Source organism: Marmota marmota, unplaced genomic scaffold (genome assembly GCF_001458135.2).
Source record: "Marmota marmota marmota unplaced genomic scaffold, marMar, whole genome shotgun sequence".
Lineage (NCBI taxonomy): Eukaryota > Metazoa > Chordata > Mammalia > Rodentia > Sciuridae > Marmota > Marmota marmota.
The window spans coordinates 7643828-7668452 of record NW_025999968.1 but is presented as its reverse complement, the minus strand read 5'-3'; the positions used below and the strand labels follow the sequence as shown (position 1 = coordinate 7668452).

At 39.3% G+C, this 24625-nt stretch overlaps 1 protein-coding gene across 22 annotated transcripts in view; it reads left to right on the top strand.

Annotated features, from left to right (window-relative positions):
* Nucleotides 1-64: 64 nt before the first annotated feature.
* Nucleotides 65-24625, top strand: part of Phldb2 (pleckstrin homology like domain family B member 2) — a 203200-nt gene continuing 178639 nt past the window's right edge. For 4 of the 22 annotated variants that reach the window (XM_048803332.1, XM_048803327.1, XM_048803329.1 and 1 more), the window contains exon 1: nt 102-362. The gene's annotated coding sequence lies outside the window, so the exon portion shown is untranslated. Of the gene's footprint in view, nt 363-24625 lie in introns of all 22 variants that reach the window. The other 18 variants (XM_048803348.1, XM_048803347.1, XM_048803341.1 and 15 more) reach the window with 10 other exon arrangements.

The window sequence follows — 24625 nt, the reverse complement described above, 5'->3', positions numbered from 1 at the left end:
CTGATTAGTCCTGCTCTCTGATTGTGACTCTCAGCTTTCTGGTCAGATTTGAGCAGGACTAGGAACTTGGCTGGTGTGTAATGATTGGCTGGGCCGGCAGCTGAAACCAGCGCAGACTCCCTCCTTCACATCTGTCAACATACCTGACTGCAAGCAAGCTGCTGCCTGTGGCCACTGCCTGCAGGAGCCAGACAGAGCGAGAAGTAAGTGGTGGTGAGCGCCTTGCTTGGGGAAGAGTCCAAGGCTGTGTTGACGTTTCTTCCTAAGGTCCCATACTCTCCAGGTTGGAATAGCTGTGGATCACCACTGCTGAGTCAAGAGGAAAGCTAGAGGAGAATCTGGATTGAAAAGCAGCAACCAAGGTAGGTGATTTGTCTGCTCATTTACAAAAGAAGTACCTTGTTTAGCCTTGTAACTGGAGAGTCTCTGGCAATGATCTACTGAAGGAGATAGGCTGGCTGAGCTTGTGTATCAGGAGAATTTAATCATCTGTCTGTCAGCAGATTCTGGAAATTAGGCTATATTTCTTTCCATCTTCTCTCTCCCCTGAATGTGGTTGGTGTTCTACAAATTTCAAAAAGTTGGGAGGTTACTTTTTATCTTTCGATATACAAAATCATATTTAGGATATATTGAAATTTTTCCATGGATGGTGGATCCACAGAAATGGCTCTCTTCCAGAATTCTGATTGCATGAATTCTTTCTACCTACAAGATATACCAGTGAGGACAGTGTGCATGTATTTCTGAGGAACATACTGTCTGTTCAGAAGTCTGTTGGACTCAAGTGATAGAATCTCCAGGAAAGCCATGTGCATTTTTCTGCTTTGGAACCTAGGGAGTTAAAAGTCCTGAAATTACTGGAGCAGAATCAAGCCTGTTTACCTAAGCTTATCACATGCAGGCAGCCACGTCAATGATTTACTGACACAAAGCTATTTCCTACCTTTAGTGGAGGACCACTGAGGTCCTTGTCCAAGTCCCTAAACAGACTAGACATATGTAGCAGAAGACAGCTTTCTTCAAACATGTGATCCATATTCTCTTCTGACCAGGTAAGTTTTTATCCTACCTAGAGTAGTAAGCACCGCAAAGACCCTCCCAGCTCAATGATTAATAAACATGAGCAAGGTTCATGCACAAATCTGATACCTGATATTACCTCAAGCACAAGAGCTTGTGGCTTTGGAGAGAGCATCCCCCCATTACTGGAGGTCTGTACTACATGGAACAAGGTAGTAAGTGATTCTTGAGGGAGAAGAAGGTTATGAAGTAATCATAAAAAATGGAAATTTCCCTTTCAACCCTATACATTCTGGAAATAGTGTTTTTAAAGAACACAAAAATAATATTCTTCAGGTCTGAATATAACTCCTCTAATTGCAGAAATGTGGTCATATTGTCACCACATTGACTTGTCAGGTCCATGGAATGGTTTTCTGGTTCTTATTACTTAGGAGCCCAGTGATAGGAGGCCCTATTTTTCTAAACTCCTTTTAGGGAATGGGATGGGCCATGAATGAGACAAGGTATCGTTTGACAGCAGTTTGGTCAATCATTTGTGGAACTGAAGTGAATTCACTTGGGAGAGGTTCCTAGAAATTTTAGTGGTTGTAGCAGTTACATTAGATTCAGGAACTGAAGCCATTGCAGACACAAACCTCACATGCGATCTGGGGTACATCCGGACTATCTCCCAGGAATGTTGTAGAGAATTTTGGAAAACTGTGAATTCCATGAAAATATTAAGCCCTGTAAAATGTTAAATGTGTGTGTGTGTGGGGGGTGTTACCTAGCACGTGCTCCACGATAACAGAATTGATGGAGGCAGATTTAAAGAAGGTGAAGGGTCTCAGAACATTTGAATGCTTTGGGCAGATTTTCTCCTGGTGCTGTAGGTTGCCTCAGGGACAGACACACAGTACTGACCTCTCCTTTCTATGCAGCATCTGGCTCATAGCCAAAAATACCTTGGAAGACCCTGAGAATATATCCAACTTTTCTTTCCACTTAATATGTGTTGGATATTAGAAAGAGGGAGATTATTCTTGAGACTGACTGGATCTGATAGACATTGTTATTCCTTTTATATGTTGGGAAGTTAGAACACAGAAGTCAATTAATTTGCTCAAGATCGTGCAGTTAGCTGGGCACGGTGGTGCACACCTGTAATCCAAGCAGCTTGGGAGGCTGAGGCAGATGGATCAAATGTTTGACATCAGCCTCAGCTACTTAGCCAGGCTGTAAAGCAACCCATTGAGACCCGGTCTCAAAATAAAAAATAAAAAAGTCTGGGGAGGTGGTTCAGTGGTTAAGCGCCCTTAGGTTCAATCACTGGTACAACAAAAAATAAATAAATAAATAAACATTGTGCAGTTAGAGGCTTAACCAGAATTCTACTCAGCTCTGCCTTGTTTCCAACAGATTGCCTGTCCTATAGGGTCATAGAATTTAACACATGGAGGAGCAAAAATGGGAGGGTCACTAAGGTAAACAAAGCTGATTAACAGGTTCTGCACTGGGCCTTGCCTGAGGATACCATGCCTGAGGCCAGTTTGCTGCCACTATAACCAAAAGGCCAGGGTTAAACTAGACTGGACCTTCCATGAGGGGAGGTACCAGGAGGTACAGGTGGAGAGAAAAAGGAAGTGTTTCTAACAGCTGCAGTCACTATAGTCTTCCCGATCCTGGATATTTCCTAAATAAATCGAGCTAATATTCAGGCTAGACCTCTGTTCCTTTCTATTGCATGGACTCAAACCCATAAGCCCCAAGTGAAGTACAACACCAGAAACATTTCCAGAGAAATAAATGAACCCATCCCAGTCCTTCTCTGGTAACTCAAGAATTTACTATCTCATGCACCTCAACTAAGATCCACTAATCTAAATACAACAGATTTGACTTAAAAGCAAGAGGAACCATCAATAGTCCATCATATCAAGTCTCTAGGTATCTGCAACACAAACAGACCCACAATGTTTGGGAGTTCAATGTGTCGGTATCATTTAAGCTGTAAATGGGTAATCTGTGGCAACAGGCCCTTCCCACCCCCATCCTCAGGCTCCTTTGTGTTCAGATATAGCCTAAAAATTTCAATAGCCACCTGGTAGAAATTCCAAAGTAGCTACAATCCCTAGGCATTTACAAGAGCAAGATAAAGAAATGCCACAGTGAGATATGGTTGGCTGAACATCTTTGAACAGAGTTTTTTTCTTTTTACTGACTTGCTTCACACATACCTCAGCAATGTGATAGCAAAGGCCTTCCAAATGGGAATTGCATCACCACATTCACCAGTACCCTTCCTAATCAACTGACCCTACATGAACTGTACTCATGTGCCGTCATTCTATCACTAAACCCCCAGGAGAAGAGAAAGTGCTGAAGCTGGAACTTAAGGACCCATATCAACATTCCGCCTTGATCATGGGCTTATTATAACCTGGAACTGATCTGCTGCCTGTGTATCTACACATTTTTATTTGAGTCCCATTTTTTAAAAACTATATAATTTATCCAGGTCACAGAGTTAGTAAGGTAAGGTGAAATCTGAGTTGGTATCTGGCTGATGAGACAGCCCACGTTCTTTAGTGCTCTGCTCTGGAAAATATGCTCAATCCAGTGTTTACACTGTCTGCATTCTGAGTATAAAACATAAGGAGTCCTTCCTAAAGTATTTGCTTAGATACTCAGAGTATACGTTTCCTTCTCCTTTCCATCTCCACCAGATGTTCCTGACCCTGTACAGTTATAAAACTTAGTACCATGGTGTTTTCCTCTCCTCTAGGAAAGTAACCACAAAACACCCACACATGTGCACACCCCCGCACCCCATAACAATTGCCCATGGGTCCACGTTTTCATCCCTTTCTGAAGCTCTAGAGATAATTGTTCTTATCTCCTGGTTCATAAACATTGTTGGATTGATTGTAATATAAAGGAAACATTTTTTTTCATTTATTTCACAATATTTTTAAAAGTTGATTTCAGTAGTGAAATTTGCCTGGGAGAAAGCCAAATCTTTCGAAACTTTCTAGTACATACATTGCTTTATTTAATCTTCTTGACAGCGCTGTGAGATGAGTACATTTCTAAGTGATATCCTTTCAGATAAGAAACCTGAGACAACAGCTCTGAGAGCCTCTCTGTTTCACTCAGCTTACAAATTCTGTAGGTCTAGGGCACTTGTAATTCTTTGCTCTTTTTTTCTAATACACAAGAAGTTCTCTGGATTCTTAAGGCCTACAAATGGCAAAAATGGAGCCCAGAAGCTGTTTGCATAAATTAAAAATACCAAATGACTACACAGCCTGTTCTCAGGCTTTAGAGACCTACTCAAACAGCAATTTCTTTGCTTTTGGCTAGAATTCTATCAGGTCAGGGTGGTAATGCTGTTACTCTCAATTAGATTTTCTCAGAGTAATAAAAATGAAGACGTTAATTGTTACTTAATAAAATCTGCCTTAAAGGCCAAAATCCTTGAAGCCCATGTGCCCATGGGCAAAATATCAAAGGAGTTCATGTTAGGAGAAAGGTAAGAAGCCACTGTCCTCTGATCTGTTGTGTGCATATAGGATAGTATTCATGGGAAGGGGTCAGAGCCTCCCCGTGCACATACATGCTCTGTTTGGTTAACACAATAATCAGATGAATGTCTCATGGGTCAAACAGTTGGGAACCTAAGAAAGTCTTGCACCAAGTAAGAATCTGTTATGAGGTGGAGAACCAGCTATAGTTAAGGAGGGATTCCTGTGCCCTATAAATTCTATTTAGGTCCTAAGATGTTCTGAGGCTCTTGGGAGTCCTGTGTCACCTGTGCATCTGGAGATCAAGTGTTTTCTTATTCCTAAAACTTCATGAGGAATTGTTCCTGACCGTCTGCCTGAGTCTCCATCCCGTGTTTTCTTGTCCATGCCCTTGCTTGGGATTAACGTGTATCTTTATTATATATTTTGCCCTCATTTCTGGGACCTTGGTGATTCTATAGATTGTGGTATAGGAGAACCCAGATTTGGGGGGAATGAACAAACAGAGAATGAAACTTCTGCCCTACATCCACTTGAACAGGGTTTCCTCCTCTCCACAGTCCCAAGGTCAATTTTCCTATGGGAGCAGTAAAGGGGACTGGAGGTCACAGAAAGCTGGCAATTCACCATGCTTTGGAGGGGTTCCCAGAAAGGAAAATGAAAATGAGATTGTTTTCACATTAGACCTCTGTATTTGGAGAATAGGACTCAAATCTTTTGAATTACAGTTTCACTATGCACTGAGGTAACCCCCACATAGTCCATTTTTTTCCCCTTGCAAAGCCAAAACATTATCAAATATATTTCCTGCAGAGAACTCTAACGAGGCAGAATTCTTTTTTGTCATCACCAGGCTGATGTTTTCAAGGATGCATTTCTCTAAAATAAACCTTGTAGTGTGCATTTGGCCAGGGCTCATGTGTACTTCTGTGGGTGACAGCCCATTTTTATGGTGATCTCATTAGGATTCCCAAGGTAAGCTGCTGAAAACTTGTGATCAGTACATAAGCAGGCTTTAAGAGGAGAGAAAACCCAGAGGCCAATGAGAAAATTTTGCAATAAATAAGTACATGGCAGGTTTCTTTATGGCCCAAAGACAACCAGCACCCCAATCTGATTATACCAATTCCAAGGAGAAGCATCCTCAATTTCAAATATGTATTTTACAAAATTTAACTCTACTTCCTAGCTAGGAATTCTGAACATAGGCAGACCAGTCCCCACACTTTCCAGAATCTAACCTTTCTCTACCAAAATTCATCTTATCTTGCTTCTCCATGAGAGTCTATTGTTATAGAATATGCTTGTGTTGGTAACTTGCTGTCCAACCAAAAGAATATAAAGCAGCTCAACAGAGGCATCTTCATGCCAACTCTTTACAATTGTCTTTCTCTGTGGGTTTGTGCCAATGTTTAGGCTTTATGCCAACGGCTGACTTTCAGTTGTGTACTCATCTGCATCCTCAAAGTGAATAATCACACTTTATGGAAGGGTCATTCTCAATTTGGTAACAATATCCTATACACATTCTACAGATGTGTGAGAGACACTGTGAAAACAGTGCTAAATAATATATCCACTCATCAGAGATAACATTTTTCACTTACAAAACAGGCCAAACCCCAATCTTCTTAAGTCTTATGTGTGTGCAAGAGGGTATGTGTGTGAGCTTATAACCATGAATACAGTACCCTGGATATTATGGAGTCCCGCTAAATATTTATAGGTAGTAATGGATTGATAATCAACTGTGAATTTAGCAGAGAAAATGATTTTTATAAAATACTTTGGACTGGATGTATTAGCCAGAGGTGTGGAGGGAACATTAAGAGTCTGTCTGCTCTTCTGCTGTCCTGCAACAGAATAGCTCCATAGTTGGAGACCTTGGGGTTTTTGTTGTTGTTGTTTGTTTGTTTTTGTTTTTGTTTGATTCTGCCACTACTACAGGTTAATCACAAAACAACAAGCAAGTCAATTCCATTCTATCAACCTCTATTTTTCTCATTTTCAATACTGAGGCAAGGAGTTGGGAGTATACCATCTATAAGGTCTCCTCCAGTTTTGATATTTGGTATTCCATGAAAAACTAGGGAAACGGAGGTCAGAAAGTGCTTTTTAATATGCTTAGACAATTAACCCTATCTTCTAGTTAAGGGCAGAGGGAAATGAAAAATTACTCAAGAAATCCCAGGTATTTAACCTTGAGATATCCTACATTGGAGAGGCTAGGAAACATCTATCTTTGTAGAGAAGGAGCCACTCAGCCAGGAGAATGCAGGACCACATCTGGCTTCCTTTGTCCAGCTGCAACCTGGCATCGGTACTCAGCTTTGCCACACGTGTGTGCCACTAACAAGAGCTCCAGCAAGCAGGCAGTCATGAGTGTTATCCTGCTTTTATAAATAAACAGAAGCTCTTAGAGGTGATGTGGCTTGCCCAAGGTTATAGAAACATGGCAGTGAGTCAGATGGAACTGTGTGTGTTTGGGGAAGGGAGAGCAGATGACATTATAAGCAGAAGGCAGAAGAATGAGAGACAGATCCATGCTTTCCCTAAGTACAAAACAGTGGACAAGCACTGTGGAAGAGCTTTAAGTCAGCTCTGGATCCTGAGGCTATCCCTGCCTACCTGCCCCTCCCTGAGCCAGCTGCCCTGCCCAGGGTTACTCACTGGGCTGTTGTTAACTGGGTGCCTGTGCTCTTGCCTTTTCTTGTAAGCTCCTTGAAAGACTATTTATAATGACACAAAGACACATCAAGGAAGTGAGACCGCATCAAAGATCTTCCCTGAGGCCCTGAACTGAAAGGGCAGTTTTCTTTGGAAAGACTGAATTCTCTCTTACAATCTGCAGAAATTAATGGTCATCAGAATGATGGGCAGAATTATAACATTCCATTCCAAGCACTGATACTTTTTTATTTTTATTTTTATTTTTACCTCTGGGGCTAGTTACCTCCTCTCTGCTCTACTTCCCCACATAAAAAAGAAAGAATTATGCTTGCTCACTGTGACATTGTGTAGAAGAAGGCAGCCCAGGGCAGTACTGTTCAAACAAAACTGTTAATTGCACTGAACACCAAAGCAGGCTAGAAACTTTGATGAAGACAATGAATTAGCATCCAGGCCCACACTGGTTCACTTTTTCACCCCAAACCTATGACCAGGGAGCTGTAAGATGCTGAGGATCCACACTCCCAAGTGATGGCAAAGGACCTCCATTCAAGAAAGCACTGAAAGAAGCCAGGCATGAGTGGTCTTTTGTCTCATTTCCAGGTTATTTGCCTCACAGTTTACTTTGGTCCCTTTTTGAAGAAGAAAACAAGAAGAACATTAATTGTTGGCATTGGGAGATATCTGATAATTTTCTTGGGAAGGGACATAATGTGAATTCAGTAAGAATTGACTGGTTTCCTCAAGTGAGTTTCTGTAGTGCTCACCAGCAATCTTACTAAATCTTCCCACTCTTCAGCTTTCATTCTACTCCTCATATCTAATTGACTTCTTCTTAGGTCTCTCTTGGGGGAGGGAATGCAGTAAACAATGCTCAGTTGACACAGTCCATAACCATCTTGATTATAGTCACATTTTAGAAACCACAAAATCGACAAGTGATCATCAAAAGTTACCCATATATTGCCAATTAAAGCTGGATAGGAGGAGGATAGGCTTGAGATTTAACCATGTACTATCTCTTAATGAGGCCAGAGAATCAGAATGGCTCATAATTCCAACAATCGTCATCAATGTCAAATGAGCTCAAATGCAGACCTCAGTGCTTCCATGCATTACCATTATGTTAGCCAGGTCTGCATCACTGTGACCCAAATACCTGGACAAGAACAACTTAGAGGATGGAAAGTTTATTTTGGCACACAGCTTCAGAGATTCAGTCCATGATGGGCTGACTCCATTCCTCTGGCCCAAGGTGAAGCAGCACAACATGGAAAAACACAGCAGAGGGAAGCTGCTCATGGCAGCCAGGAAGCAGAGAGATAAAGGAGAAGATTGGAAGGGGCCACAGGGAAGATGAGCTCTTCCAGGGCATACCCCCAGTGACCTATTTCCTCCAGCCAAGCCCCACTAGCCCACAGCTAGCACCCATTAGTCCATTCAAACTTGGGTGGACTGAATAGATTACAGCTCTCATAATCCAGTATTTCACCTCCAAACACTCCTACATTAACACAGGAACTTTGGAGGGACACCATGCATTCAAAACATACACCCATCAAATAAAATAAACAAAAGCAACAACAAAATAAGCAAGGCGCTGAAATATGGGACAATTCTATTCATTCTCTTGGCTGGTAACTATCAGTTGGTCTTCTTGTAACTTCTTCTGCAGTATCAGTGAGCACATTGCTTCTTTTATTATTATTATTATTAATACCTTTATTTTGTTTATTTACTTATTTGTTTTTATGTGGTGCTGGAGGTTGAAACCAGTGCCTCACATGTGCTAGACAAGCACATGAAGTAAAGTTGAACTCTATTTTCTTACTTTTTAAAAATACTATCTGACTGCTCCTACGGTTATTTATAACCTTCCCTCAGCCCCTTGATGGTCGAGGAAGTCAGACTCCATGGATCTCCCATCTGAGCCCTTGCCTGTCTGACAGTTAAGGAAAGGGCAGCTTATCCAGGAGAGGCTTTCCAGAAGATGCAGGACTATTCCCCATAGTCCAGTTTTTCACAGCCCACTGGGCCAAAGTGGAGGAAGGCAGCATTTTAACCAGAGGAGGGTTTCATGTTATAAATCTTCAAGTACATGGGACTCCAAGTGTCTGGCTGTGATTGAGGTGGAAATAAAATAATTTACAAGTAGTTTGAGTGTATTCCATGGAAAGAATCCTAGTGTGACATGGGCATTAGATGAATTTTGCAATAAGAAAAATCTTGTCTGGACTATTCCTGGATGTGGGTTACACAAACTCTAAATACTTCTATAATTTCTGGAATTAATTAGCAAGTGTTTGTTTAAAAGACTGGCCTTAAAGATTTCTGTTGATAGCCTACCCTACAACATATTTTGATCATTTTTAGAAAAGGCACAATACAAGAACCTTCGGCATGTAAAAAATTCTTTTGTAATGTCTAAATAAATCTCGGGATTGGTTAATTATATGAACTTCAGATGTCTCCAAGTAACTCTTGGCATGTTGGGTTGTATATCCCATTACTATCCATCTTGTTTTAGGTGGTATTATAAGAAAGATTAACTAAAGGAATTCAGATAAACTGGCCAATGGATACAGTGACCTGAGCATCACTTGTTAGAATTGTGTGCATAGCCTACCCTCCAAACATATTTTTTTCTTCTGTTCTGCAGACACACATACTAACCATGTCTGGTTTTGCTTACTCTTTGGCTATTCCCCTAAAGAGATTATCAGAGGGTCACCATATTTCCTCTTGTAAGCACTATCTGATAAACCTCCAGCTGTGATACTATTCTTCACATGCATTTATATCAAAAGCTATTAACTCCCACTTCCCCTAAGCCAAGGTCATAACAGCATGTTGGAATCAAATATTTTCCTTTGTTCTAACACAGATTCAATAAGAAGTGCTATAGATTTAGAGATGAATAGTTTACAGTTCTGCCCAAAAGGGAGATAACTATCTCACCAAGCAGATGAACCAATGAAGACGCAGCACAGCATCATGGAGGCCATAGGAGCAGCAATAATTGAACACAACATGGTGAAGTTCCAAATAGAAGTTCAGGAAGACTACCAGGAGAACTGAAGTCCAAGTAGTATTCTAAATAAGAAAGAGATTAGGATTTGCATTCTTTCTTTTTAATAATTCAGACTTTGAAGAAAAAGCTGCTTTCTTTTAGGGATTTACCAAATATCCTAAGGAAGAGAAATTACAAGAGTTGTAGTAGTCATGGGTACGAACATTTTGATCCTTGGAAGGAGAAAGAAAAGAGGAGAATACAAAAAGGTCTTTCTAATTAAAATGTAGGCAAAAGATGAACTTTGCCCTGAATTAGTCCATTCCTAATTCCCATCCCTTGAACCTGGAGACTTGATTTAGAAATATGTTCTGTGGCCCAGGCCTCACATGCTACCCCTACTATCCCCATACCATAGGGACCTTTGTCTGGTGGACAGTCCTATTACAAATCTGATCTCTACTCAGTTATGACTTAAATTAAATTGATTTTGGAGCAACTTTAAACACAAAAGATGAACAAAGTACAAAACTGGAGAAGTGACAGCCAAGTCTTTGGATGTCAGTAACTGACCAGGTGGGAAATTGGAGATTAAACAACAAAGACAACACACCCAGCACCCAAAGCGTCAGCATTTAATATCCAAACCCAACCTGGACTTTAATGCTGCACATTTAAAGCAGAATATAAGTCAGGAGGGTAAGCTTGTAGCTTTCAACCTATCCTGCCTAGAAATCCTTCTTAGGTTGATTTAGGTAAACATTTAGACTGTAAGTGGAATTTTCATCATCTTAAACAATTTTGATATTTCCTAAGGTAGGGGCCAAACAGATTGTTGAATTGTATGATTCCTTTAGAGACTCAGATCATAAATCAGACTCCTAATGGATCAACTTTTATGTGTTTCTTTCTTCTATCCACTGAAAGAAAGAATATATGCAAATTATTAGGGTAGATTTGACTGCATAAATATTTAAAACTCCTTTTACAAATTCTATAAACAGATAAAAATAGAAAGTGAACTGGAAAACTACACTTGCAACATAAATAACTGGTAAAAGCTTACTGTCCCTAAAGTATTTATAAATCTATGCCAGCTAGAGCAAAAATCCCAGTAGAAAGTTGGGCAGAAAATGAAATGACAATTCACAAAGAAGAAAGGATGTGACCTACAACATACGAACAGATGTTCAGCCACATTAACAGTGAGATAAAGGCAGATTTAAACAATAAGGCAATATTTTCTTTTTATGAGACTGGCAAAAATCGGGGACTAGAGGCCATTGGTAAGATGTGGGCAACAGGCATTTTGACACATTGCCACTGGTGGAGTGCCACTTGCCAAGGCTTTGTTATTATGGGCAGTTTATCAAAAAATATAAAAATGTTTTACTGAGGTAACTCTTGATTTAGTAAACTCACACCTAGAACATATTTTTAGAAAATATTAAGAGTGCAGTGCATAAAGTGTTTTCCATAATACACAGATATTTAAGCGAGGTTTATTTATACTAAAAAATTTTTTTGACAAATCTAAGAATTCATCAGAGAGGGAGTGGATATGAACACACATACAGATACTATGCAGCCACATAAAATGATAAGATTCATGCAGCAGTGTTAGTTAAGAGCTTGAACTGTGGAGTCAACAGATCTGGGTTTACATTTCAGCTCTGCCATTTATCAACTGTGTGAAATTGGGTAAGTCACCTGACCTCTGGAAGCCTCGGGAATCTCATTTTAAAGAATTGGTGATAATACTGGTACCTATTTCCTTGGACTGAGATGAATTTATAAAGCCCTTAGCATGCTACCTGACACACAATAAGGCAGAGAAACTGTGAACTATTGTTAGTAGGAGTTTATTAATTCAGTACTGCTAAATGAAGGAAATTAGGATAAAAACAGCTCTGTTGGTTTCTTCACAGGGTAGCAAACTAACCTTATGGCTTCACCGTGTAATCCTCCCAAGATCTTATTGAAATTAAAGTTTTAAGGTAAAAAAAGAATATTTTTAAAATAGAAAAGAAAGAGGAAAGCAGATATCAACAAGTTGCTGGAAGATTTAAAAAAAAAAACACTAAGCAAGAAGAATTGCATATGTAAAACAATGAAACCACTAAATAAAAAGAAGAATCTTAAAATTACTTAAATGAATAAAATTATGTTATAAAAAATCAATAAGCAGACTAGGAAAGAATGTTCAATAAGTTTTTCAAAATTTAAAGAAAAATAACATGGGTGAAAATATGAAAAAAGATAATTTAATAGTAATAATAAAATTAGAACAGCCATATACTAAAAGCACTTACATATGCACCAGACACTGATTTACAAGCCCAGCGTGAACTGTTTCACTCAGTCTTCCCAGCAACCTACAAGGTAGCTAACAATACTATTCCCTCTTTACAGCCAGAGAAATTGAGGCATTAAGAAATTAAGAAAGTCACAAGCCTAGTATGGGAAAGATTGGTGCACAAAATCTATATGGCTCTGTACTGGTTTGTCTCTGTCACTTGGCATCTCCAAACCCTTCTAAGGCTCCACATTGCTGAGAAGCAGGAACTTGATTTCCAGCCATCTCCACATAGTTCCAGATTAGAGCCTGGAGCAAGGATCAGTGACTAGGAAGGAAGAAGAAAAGAGGCCAGTGTTCTCCAGAGGGAGATATAGGCAGATGCATGGGCAAAGATCAGATGTGAGGTTTCAAGCAGCTTCAAGTTGAGCATCTAGAGAATCATGCACATTAGGGTTGGCCGACTGAGCCAGGCAGTAACAGTTCAAGAAACTGCACTCTTCCAGACCTTCAGTGCTGGAAAACATGGAAAGACTTTTGTCTTACTGACTGGCTCTGACTGACACAGGCTCCCAACACTGAGATCCAGTCTTGGAAGTCTTATATTTAACTAAGGTGTTTCAGACATAGCATAGGAATTTGAAGGGAAAAAATATCAAAAAGTTCAATCAGTGCTCAAAAGACACAAAACGTCGATGGAAGCTTTAGAATCCGGCACAACAACAAAACTCTAGCAAAACCCTAATTCAAAGCTTAAAATGGGATGCACACATCTTTTTTTTTTTTTAACTAGTAAAGACTCCAAAAATTTATGCACAATGCTTTAAATAAGAACAAAATCACAGCTCACTTAAACTTGCCCTGGAATGCAAGATAATGATATATAATCATTTTAATACTATGGATTTATTTCCACGAGTATTAAAAAATATGTAGCACAGCAAGCTTCCACATTTAGGTATATTATTTAGAACAAAGGCATTAGAGGCATTGAGGTATAAAGAAGAACTTTAATAGAATAGGTAGAAGGGGAATATGGAAAAATTGTGAGGACAGTACACAAATGACTGAAATTTGGGGGAAAAGTTGACGAAGTAAATTAATTTATCAAGTTTGTTTACTTACATAATTAATGTATGGTCTCTTCCAAATATATTTACATTTTAAAAGAAGAAACTTAAAGGACACTGCAGAACCAAAATTAGGAACTCAGCTCCTGCAGACTGACAGAGGAGTCCAGGGACTGTTCCTTGCTGACCCTACCCCTCCAAAGTTGGCCCCATTTCCTTTGCTTTGAGGGCATTCATCATTCACTCCCCAGAAGCCTGTGACTGTGTTTTGGCTTCCTAGGAAGCCCCTCCCACAGGGAAGAGAATGTGAGGACCAGTAGAGCCATGTGTTCTCATTTGCCTGCAAGTTCCATTGCTCATTACAAAATAATAGATTTAACAATCTGACTCGTGCTTCAATACCTTTATTTTTACTTCCTCCTCTTTCCCTCTCTTATTGTTTATTTATTTATCTTGCTGGGTTGTGTTTTTCTGTGTAAGTGATCCCAAATATTATTTGGAACAAAGAAGAGTTTAAATAAATAACACTAGTACTAGTGTTAGGAGTGGTAGTGCACCTCTATAATCCCAGCAGCTGGGGAAGCTGAGGCGAGAGGATCCTGAGTTCAAAGCCAGCCTCAGCAACTTAGTGAGACCCTAAGAAACTGAGCAAGACCCTGTCTCTAAATAAAATACAAATAAAGACTGGGGAAGTGGCTCAGTGTTTAAGCGCCCTGGGTTCAATCCCTAGTACCAAACAAATAAATACATAATAAAACTATAATTGAGTAACGTGATATTAACCTCACTGTCTTGAGAAGTGCAGCAGCCCCCAGAACCTAACCAGAACTGATTACTTGGGGTCCCATGGACACACTATATTTTCTGTTCCTAAAGAGTTGGATTAAACCCCAATATTGCAGTTAGGGTTCTTGGTTCCATGGACACACTAACTCTGGTAATTCTGGAGCTGTAAAGAAAAACAAATTAATCAAAAGAATGACTGGGAAATGGATATGGTTCATGGAAAGACTGGGAAGGCTGGAGATGGAGGCTGGTGCACAGAAGGAAGCAACGGAAGCAAAATGAAACAAAGATGGCACACCAGGAAGAATGTGTCCAAGATGCTATTGGGGGCATTATCACTATGAATACCAACTGCAGTTCCACCAGCCACACCTGACTTACCTCTGTCGGAGTCACCAAGTATCATCTCTAAACACCCCCTTATACACATACTAAGTATCTTGGACAGATACACCTGGTGGCCTGAGCTGCCAAAGAAGCATCTAACACTTTTGGCTTGGGCTTCCTTCTGGGTTTCCCCCAAAGAGAAAAACAGGGAAAGCAAAAATGACAAAATCCTTCTCACTTGGTATTCCTGTGAAGCCCTTCCAGATCAGCCAACTAATGTCCCAATGTCCCTTTTTATCATCACCCATTTTATTTTGGTTAAATTCAGCAGTTTGCAAATGAAGATATTTGGTTATATTAATTACATTTCCTTAATACTGTATACTGGTTTTCTATTCCTTTCAAAGCCATACTTTGAACATGAGTTTCTCATTTTAGTTTTCATAGTCTTTTCATTTGTACTTCTAAACAAACCGGGACAAGGTTGAGAAGACTTTCCTGCTAAATTCTGTTGGGACATGAGTTTCAGATTATCTGTAAAACTTTTTTATTAAAAAAAATAAAAATCCATTTTGAGGATTAAACTCAAGGAAACCAAATTCTCTTAACACAATTAACCACCAACAACATATGAGTTTTTAAAAAATGAATTCTTAAAAGGGATCTCAAACTGTGGTAATATAAACACCAGTGAATTGCCTCACTCAAGAACCAAATAGATGCCTCTGGTAAATTCTTACTCCAAAAATCATCTGTGCAGAAACCGAGACATCCATTTTAGTAGTGTATAAAAGACAATGTAGATATATGATTTAAAAATAATCAACACCAACAGTTGGCAGATATTCTTTATACTAAATCATACTTATAAACAAGATATTCATTTTTTATTGAACCTGACTTCACACTGCCCCATTAGAATAACATTCCCATTTTGTTTTTGTCTCCTTCACATTTACAATGTCCTGGAGGGTGGTGGTGTTAAATTTAATTTGTCAACCTATGTTTAATTTTACAGGAATCCAGACCAAACTGCTGNTAGACTGTGGAACCAACCCAGATGCCCTTCAATAGATGAATGGATAAAAAAAATGTGGCATTTATACACCATGGAGTATTACGCAGCACTAAAAAATGACAAAATCATAGAATTTGCAGGGAAATGGATGGCACTAGAGCAGATAATGCTTAGTGAAGCTAGCCAATCCCTAAAAAACAAATACCAAATGTCTTCTTTGATATAATGAGAGCAACTAAGAACAGAGCAGGGAGGAAGAGCAGGAAGAAAAGATTAACATTAAACAGATACATGAGGTGGGATGGAAAGGGAGAGAAAAGGGAAATTGCATGGTAATGGAGGGAGACCCTCATTGTTATACAAAATTACATGTAAGAGGTTGTGAGGGGAATGGGAAAATAAACAAGGAGAGAAATGAATTACAGTGGATGGGGTAGAGAGAGAAGATGGGAGGGGAGGGAGGGGGGATAGTAGAGGATAGGAAAGGTAGCAGAATACAACAGTTACTAATAGGGCATTATGTAAAAATGTGGATGTGTAACCGATGTGATTCTGCAATCTGTATTTGGGGTAAAATTGGGAGTTCATAACCAACTTGAATCTAATGTATGAAATGTGATATGTCAAGAGCTTTATAATGTTTTGAACAACCAGTAAAAAAAATAAATTAAAAAAAAAAGAATGTCAGAAGTGCACTAGTGAACATTGTAAATGACCTGAGAGATGATCTTCTACTTCAGTGCTTGCTTCCTATACTTATCTGTTGAAAAGACTCAGGAGAACTCTTCTAAAAACAAAATTCTCTGGTTTTCCTCAGTTCCACTGAATCATATATGCCAGGGATGGAATCCCCGAAAACTATTGTTTTTTTTAAATGCCACAGGTAACATTTTTCATCTAGGAAATTTGGGGGAAACTATTCTAAATTGGCCTGTGATCTCAGCGAATAAAACATTAAGCAAGTACCAAATATTTAACATAAGATTTGAAAAGGCCATAGTGTGTGTGTGCGTGCGTGTGTGCAGATGGGTAGTCACGTAATGATCACACAAAGTAGACCAGAAAGGAAAACTTGTGCAGGGTCCAAAACCCAAGAACTATGGCCCAGTGCTTTTCACGTGGTGAACACTCAAGATACCTTGTATGGTGTGAATCAAAGATGAAGGAAAGAACAAAACAAGCTGTAACTCCGAGGCATCTGATGAACTATGCACTACTTATTACCACCTCATATTCCATTCATTTTGTAAAACCTCAATCTGGAAACACAAACCAGAGTCTTAAAGAGTCTCTTGTGAATTATGGAGTAAGACCTAGTCAAAACACTCCATGTCTGGGAAAAACTTAAACCCCAAGGAGGTAAAAAGGTATTGCTGCAATGAGGTAGAGAGTTGAAATTCAAGAGAAGGAAACTCTTAAGCTGCATCTCAGGGCACATATCCATATGCTTATTAGACTGTGGTAGATTTCACCAAAGCATGTGATAGAATTAATAGTTCACAAAATAATTGTAAAGTGGCGTGGAGGACCTTGAAGAAAATTAATGAAAACTAGCCCAAGCCCAGAGCAAACCACAGAAACGTAAACTACCATATGGGGGATAATCTCACTGTGACAGGGTGGAGCCGATGACCTCATGCATTTTTCCACCATCCCCCACCATCAAAGCTTGGGTTCTTAATGCCTCTCTCGGCATTCCTCTAGTCTGTGGGAGTTTCTAAATTTTAGTGTGTGTGTGTGTGTGTGTGTGTGCGCGCACGTGCGCACACGTGCGCACGTGAGCACATGCACACACTTTTAAAGAAAGAAATGCTTTCATTCGTATCCTACAAAGTACTAACATTCTGCCATCCTTTTTTTCTAATTCTCTACTTTTTAAATATTGAAATGTATAAAGCACTTTAATGGAGTTCATTTATAAAACTTAAGAAGACATAATCCTTGACATTGATAGTTTCTTTCTTGAATTATTAAGCACACTATTTAAAAGATAAGAATCAAGGTTTCTTAGAAATATCAAGTTTTCATTAGATGATTTCCCAATAAAACATTCAGGTGCTTTTCTTTGTTTTTCTGTGGTTGGTATAGCTTGAAGTATCCATGACTTGACATGTTCCATAGGATCAAATTCATTAAAGTGTGAGTCAACAACCATAATAAAATCATGAAAGTGTTTTTAGATGGATACACAGGTGCAACAAGCTATATTTTGCTAGGTAACAGATTCTACCCATGTGGGCCTGGCCATCCATGGCCTGTGAGCATCATCCAGGATGCCAGGAATCATTAAATTCATTGTGATGTTTCATGGAAAGAAAGGAGAAAATTTGCTGCTCCTCAGAGCTGATTAGAACTAAACTATTATATATATATATATTATATGTAAATGTTTATATATATCCCCATAATATATGTGCTTCTTAGTGATTAATTTTCTTTATTTGCTCAGGCTGCTGTAACAAAACACCATGAACTTGGTAGCTTATAAACAACATAATTTCTTTCACATTTTTTATTGTTTCTTCTTTGCTTCTATATAACAATAGGATTCATTTTAACATAACTAAAAACTCATGGAATATGTTTGCTCAAATTCAGTCCCCAGTACTTTCCCTTTTCCTCCCCTCCTCCCTCTCCCTGTTCCCTTCCCTCTACTCTACTGATCAACTTACTTTTAGATTTTTTTCTTTTTTGTTAGTGTCTTGTGGATATACATGATGGTGAGATGCACTGCAGTATATTCATGTATGTACATAGGAAAGATTCATTTCTTTGTTCTTCCCTTATCCCATCTCATCTCCATCACCCTCAGACTTCTTCATCTAGCCTATGGGTCTCCCTTCTTTTTTGATGGAATCTCCTATCCCATTTTCCCTTTCTCTCTCTCTTTTTTTCCTCCTTATTTTGGACTAGCTTCCACATATCAGAGAAAACATTCGACCTTTGGCTTTGTGATTCTGGCTCATATCACTTAGGATGATGATAGTCTCTGGTTCCATCCATTTGCCAGCAAATACCATAATTTCTTTCTTCTTTATGGCTGATTAATATTCCATTGTGTATATATACCACATTTTCTTTATCCATTCATCTGTTGAAAGGGACCCAAGTTGTCTCCATAGCTTGGCTATTGTGAATTATACTGCTATAAACATTGATGTGGCTATAAACAACAGAATTTTTATCTCTCAGTGTTCTGGAAGTTGAAAGGCCTATAACCAAGAAACTGACAGATTTGGTATCTGGGAGGGCTCACTTTCTGGTTTATAGATGGTATCTCTCACTTGTCCTTATATGGTGGAAGGGCAAGCTTGCTATCTGAGCTCTGTTTATAATGACATTGATTCTATCCATGTGGGCTCCACCCTCATGACCAAATCAGCTACCAAAGCCCCACTTCCAAATATTTTCACATTGGAGATTAGGTTCCAACATATGAGTACTGGGGGGAGGGTGGATATTAGACTCTAGCACTGAGATTATTGTGCAATACATATATTAACATTTTGTGTATCTGTGTGTGTATCTGTGTGTGTGTGAGATAGAGAATATACATGTAATGTGGATGTATTCTTTGCACTAACAGAGTTTAAGATTACAAAATACAATATTGTCTACTAAATCTACTGTATCATATCCAAATTTATCTTCATGCAAATCCATGAGGTGATAATTTTTATCCCAAATTTATAGGTGAGGAAATAAGTCTGACAGGTTAAATAACTCTTCCAATGACACGCAACTCATAAAAGATAAAGCCAGATTTTTGGATTTGAGTTTATCTGTCTCCAAAATTTTAATTTTGAACTAGTGGACTGTAATTGAGTGAGTATTAAGACTTTTCCTTTTAGATATTTTTAGAAATTGTTGGTTTATAATAGCAAGAACATCAATTTATAGGACAAGGGTGTTTAGGGGCAGAGAACTTAGTGCATCTGTCAAATAGGGAAGGCCATGTGAAGTCTGTTTCTTCATTCTTCCTCATTGGATGTGGGCTGCTGACTCTTCCACAGAGTCATCACAGGGCATGCATTGCCAGCAGTCTCCACTTCCACTAGTCCAGATTTTATTGCACATAATACATCTTGCCTTCATTTGCATGTCGCTAATCCAGGCTCATGACTTACATTCTTTGGTGTGTCTGCAGTGAATTAAAATAAGACCAGATAGCAACAGAGAATGCTGCAGAAAGCTCTTTTGAAACTTAAAAACTTTCTGTCAGCAGAAACTACTTTTACGTTTTAAACATTTTTATTTTACCTTATTTGGAGATGTAAGATGGAATCCAGAGGCCTCTCAAACCCAAATTTAATATTAGTGAACCTTCACTGAGATAAAAGAAAAATATCCTTCTACTCCAAAGTAGCTAAGTGCAGATCAAATCAATAACCATAATTTTCCACTTTCTGGCAAAGCTGAGTAAAGTTTTCTACTATTTTTCAATTAGGAAAAGCAGCATCTCAGATACAAAGGCAAGGCTTTGGTCACAAACCAGCAAAGCTGGAGTCATTTTTATTCAGTTATGTTTGCACAGTTATTAAAAGGATGATTTGTGTTGAGCTGTGGGACCAATCTCACACCAGCCCCCGGAAAATGAATTAGAAGACAGAAAACTTTCCTGATCTTGCGCACACAGTTTTGGTTTTCCTACAGGGAGCACGCAGGACTGGTGAGGCTGAGAATCAGACAAGCTTGAGCCATAGCTCACATTTAAAAATGGACTTTCCCCATTTTCAGTATAGTTGTTTTACCCCTTGTGATAAATTGTAGGTATGAAGTTGCGGCGAAGGGACCAGGATGCTGCTTGACTCCTTCATAGCACTGCTTGGAACTTTTAAAATCAAGACTATTTAGATATTCGTGCCACTTTTGCAAGTGTCCCATTCAACTTAGTACTATAGTTTTTTTCAACCTTTTTTTTTTTCCTATTATGAATGGTAACTTAAAGCTAAAGCATGAAGGGTAACTTAAAGCTAATCATGCACACTGGGAAATTAACAAGTGGTTCCTAAAAGTGGGTAATGGATACACATAGTGATGGATAAAGCTCAGTCTCCTCATGCACAGCATTGATTCAGAAAAGAATGGACACTGCTGATGAAATTTATCACACAAGACGGGACACGAGCAAATCCTTCATCCTAAAAAGGACAGAAATTCAGAAGGGAATGACTGGGGAGAATGAGTCACTAGCAGCTGTTAAGAATCATAGTTGAACCTCTATTCCTGATTTAACTCTCTCCTTTATCCCAGAGGCCAGTGGTTGTCAAACTTTAGCTGCATCAGAATCACTTTGGGGACTTGCTCAGATACAGATTGCTGGGTCCCATGCCCAGAGTTGTTGATTCAGTAGATCTACTTGGGGCTAAAGAATTTGTATCCCTAACAAGTTCCCAGGTGATGTTGGTCAAGATACCACAGTGTAAGAACCACCGCATCGGCAATACTAGCTTCAGATTTGAGCCAAAAAGACCAATACCGATTTGTTTATCTGGAAAACCAGCATATTTCTTAAAAATAGGTGGTTCCATGTTACCATGAAAGGGGTACTGCTAAAAGATAGGATGAGATGTCAGAGGAACACATTTTAATTAACAAAAGATGGTTCCCTGTCTCATCCACTGGATTCAGCCCAGGTCCTATCTTTAGGGTATTGGGTCATTGTGTGAGTTTTGGTGTCAGAACTCCCAATCTATACTTGAGGTAATAAACTTCTTTAAGGCAGTCACTTCCTTTTCTAAATTGCTTTTTCCTCCTTATAATAGTATGTCTGATCTCATCAGGTTGTTGTGAAGAGAAAAATGAGGTATTTAGAAAGCTGTAACACATTGGTTTATGCATAGTAAGGCCTCCATACATGTGAGCTATAAGTATTGCTTAATAATTATCTAGCAAGTATCACCATCTCATTATTATATAATCTATGTGTATGTTTTTAGCACTCTCAAAGAACTTTAAGGTTTTATCCCATTTTCATATATTAGAAACTGATGCACCAAAGGTTAGTACCTTCCCCAAGGGCATCCTAAATTATGCCCTGTGAAATCTATCATTATCATCATCCTACACTCAGGCACCTAAGAGTGATCAAATCCAGATCTTGTGGACAACCCTCTCAAGAACCTGGCCACACTCCCTAGGATTAAAGACAGAGGTATTATTTCTTCAGGCCCTCCTGGAGTCTCTCTCAGCCTTTTTTGGCCCATGTACTGCTGTATATTTTGTGTCTAAAATGGAAAATTTCTGTAACACAATACTCAGCTCTGATCCCCACAGATTCTCAAATAGTCTTTTTTTTTTTTGGTTTCGGTCAAAATATGACTTCATGTGCAAAAAAGAAGCCTAATTTACCAGCACTCACATAGCAAATTTATAAACATTACAGATTCAAAACCCTCTGGTTCCTAAGAATTCCAAAGAATTTCACTTCTGAAAAACAAAGCAATGACTAACAAATAAGAAGAGAAATGGAAAGATGAAAGCTAGCTCCCTGTTTGATGCAGGAGCCCTAGCTCGAGCTCTGAGAGCCATCTGTTTCAGCACCTTGGCCCAGCAGTGTGTGACACCAGTACTCACACAGGTACCCCTTAAGGAAAGGCAGGGAGCTGGCTGCCCTTAGCTTTTGGATCTTGCCCAGAATTCCGCCTGTCAGGCAGTTGTTCAAGGATTTTAGAAGTTCAGTTCACTGAATCCCCAGCACTTTCCTACATAATCATCAAATCTTCACGAACTTTGTCCCGGACCAGTCTGAACAGTACAGAGGGTCTCCTCTGAGTGACTTGTTTCTATGACAAGATGCTCTAGCCTAGAAGTGAACTGCATGGCATGAGGAGCCTCTGTCTCTGGCTTCGATTCCCAGCTCTGCCACTCAGAAGCTGGGTGATCTTAGACAAGTTTCTAAACCTAAGTCCTTGTTTCCTCATTTGTGAACAGGAATTGTCATTGTCTACATATTGTGAGATTTTAGAAGGAATAAGTTACTTAATGACTTATAAAATATTAGGGTGGTCACTGCCACAGAGATGGGCCATGTGTATTGGTATTATTATTACTCTACTACTGCCCTTTGGAAAGTAAAGGAGTAGGGATGATATAAATGTTTGCATTCCCCGCCCCCCCAATTCCTGTGTTGAAATTCTAAGCCCCATGGTGATGGTATTAGGAGGGGACAATGTCTTCCCTCATGACTGGGATTAATGCTCTCATAAAAGAGACCTTAGAGATCTAGCTTGCCCCTTTCACCTTGTGAGGACAAAGTGAGAAGTTACCATCTAGGAACCGGGAAACTGGCTCTTACCAGACACCAATTTTTCCAGTGCATCAATCTTAGACTTTCCAACCTCAGAACTGAGAAATAATTTGTTTCTAACCTACCAATTTATGATATGTCATTATGGCAGCCCCAACAGATGAACACAGCATCTATGGTTGTATTTGTTCAAGAAGATAAAATGCTAATGTAAGAAGGAAACATTTTGGTGCTCTGGTAATGGCACAATTTTGAAGCCAGATAGACCTGAGCTTGACCTTTGACCCCGCTACTTAAGTTCTGTGACCTTGGGCAAGTTACAAACCTCTTTGAAATCCAGCATTCTGTTTATACAATCAAGATAACAGCACCTAGCTCATAGGATTACAGGCAGGATCTAATGGAGCGATGTTTGAGAAGCACTTGACTGTTGGTGGGCAGCCCAGGAATGGTAGTTATTATGCAGCAAACTGGTTATGTGACAGAAACCCATTAACTCCTGAAAGCACTTACAACCACCATACTTGATATAAATGACTAAAATAATTCCGATATCTGAGATTCTTATAAAAAAAATGTTCTTTTCAAAGACAAAGTGCAAGGTAAAATAGCACAGTTCTTCATGTATTCTTTTGTCTCTTGCATTAAACTTGGTTTGTTGTATGATTTATAAATTGCCCTTTACCCCATCCCCAACCTGGCCTTCATTAGCAATCAATTTTTGTTTTAACATATGCATATTGAGATAGAGTTTTGCCACATTTCATAAAATAGGAGAAAGTACCCACAGACTTTCACATTTCAATTTCCAGTTAAATGAAATTTTGTGTGATGAAAGGAAAGTATTGAGGCAGGGCAGCAGCATTGTTCCATTCCAGGGGTATCTGTTTCTGCCATAATGTCTTAAAACTGAGCTCCAAGGGCTGAGGATACAACAAGAAGGTGCCTTCTGGTGTTGGACCACAAAACTGCCCTGATCTTGTTGTGCAGGAAGCAAGGTTCACTTACTCAGACTTGAGCCTTGATGTCCCTTCAAACTATCTTTCATGCCTCATGTTACATGCTAATTCCCCAGTGATGTCACCAGGAGGAGGAATTGCAGAATCATAGTTTCTGAAAGATTAAAGACCTCCATGGGTCATCAAGTCCACCCTCTCCAGAGCCCCAGAGGTTTATGTCAACAAAGCTCTGATTTGCTTCTTGTCAATAGGAAGTGAGGTTTGGCTTACAAGGAGTATTGAAATTCAACAAATTCTCAACTTAAGTGAGAATTTGCTTACTCCATCACACCTGTGTTTGAAGCTTCTTAGTTCTGACAAATGCATTTCCTGAAGAGGTGAGAGAAACTAGTAAAGATAGTACTTAAGGTGTTTGGGGGGATGGGGAGGACGGTGACCAGCCACTAGTGGGAAGTAATGACTCTGGAACTCCATCCACATGGCCATTTACTATGGTTTGGATATGATGTGTCTCTCAAAACCTTCTGTGTTAAATAAGGAATGTTCAAAGGTAAAATTATTGGATTGTAAGAACTGTAACCTAATCAGTCTCTGAACTGTGTGGTAACCACAGGCAAGTGGGGTGTGGTTAGAGGAGACAGGTCACTAGAGGTGTGCTCCTAGAGAGTTAAACTTCCCTGTGCGCCGCCCCACCCCACCCCCGCCCAGCCT